General features: G+C 43.6%; 1 non-coding gene across 1 annotated transcript; it reads left to right on the top strand.

The window, feature by feature from the left end:
* Positions 1–681: 681 nt before the first annotated feature.
* On the top strand, positions 682–754 carry TRNAR-CCG (transfer RNA arginine (anticodon CCG)). The gene has a single exon. It is a non-coding gene; the product is annotated as a tRNA-Arg (tRNA).
* The last annotated feature ends 378 nt before the right edge of the window (positions 755–1,132 follow it).

Here is a 1,132-nt window from a genome sequence, read left to right on the forward strand (position 1 = left end):
TTTCACATCTTTCCTATCCCATCCACACTTTTGGTGACTGTGGGGTTCCCCCCAAACACCCTATTGTTCTGTGGATTAATCCACAGCGAGCTGGTGACGCGTTCTTGTCAAGACCAAATCAAACTTGGGAAGTCTTCAAGTCAGGAATGGAAGTCACTAAGCTCCATGTAAATAAACAGTATATGTGAACTGAATAACCTACTTTGTTCCGGCCTTACGCCAACCCTGCACTTCCAACAGAACCATCTTTGAAGTTTCCTGGCCATCACTGCCCCGCTTCCAGCGTCGCCATCATTCCTTTCACACACCCCACTTGCCGAAAGTACGTTCTGTGCGCTCTCTCACCCTCCTCTTGATTGTTTTCCCTAAGGGGTGCAGCATCAGTTCAGAACTGAAAATCTCCCTATCCCACTTCTCGAAGCCATTGATCAGAGATTTCAACAGGGTTCACCGCTGATGACCAATCTAACTGCTCGTCCTCTCACAGTTTCTGACAACTGTGTATTAGTATTTGCAAGTTTTGGAAGGTGTTGTAAATAGTTTTTAACTGTTAGTGAATTTTAATTTCAAACGAGGAAGTTTTTATTAAGCTGGATCTTTGAAGTCAGCGCTTAAAAAGCCCCCTTCCCCACGATGTTACATTCCCTTTCTGTGCTATGTAAGCAACACTATTTGGCGGTTGGCCGCGTGGCCTAATGGATAAGGCGTCTGATTCCGGATCAGAAGATTGAGGGTTCGAGTCCCTTCGTGGTCGTCGTTTTGCGTTCTCTGGTTCGAAAGATATTTGTTGATTCAGAGCATTTTCCCTTTTCTTGCTCCGGTCTGGCTGCCAATTAACAACTAAAGGTAGAAGTCTTATTTAACGAGTATATACGGTGTGCCTGCCCTGTGACAGCTGCTTTATAAAAGAACAAAGCAGAAATAGCACTTGGCCTCAAAGAGCTTACTTTCTACTGGACCTAACAGTTGAAATCAAGCAAACGCTGGGAAGAAAAAAAAAAAAATTGTTTCCACTCCTGTGAAAAAAATAAGTACGAGGATAAAATAAAAAAATAAGGGATGGGGACTTCTTTAGGAAGCATCCACCCTCCTGGAGGTCCTGAAGAAATGCTATTTAGCTGAAAAATGAGTA

This window comes from Pan troglodytes, chromosome 5, assembly GCF_028858775.2.
Source record: "Pan troglodytes isolate AG18354 chromosome 5, NHGRI_mPanTro3-v2.0_pri, whole genome shotgun sequence".
NCBI lineage: Eukaryota > Metazoa > Chordata > Mammalia > Primates > Hominidae > Pan > Pan troglodytes.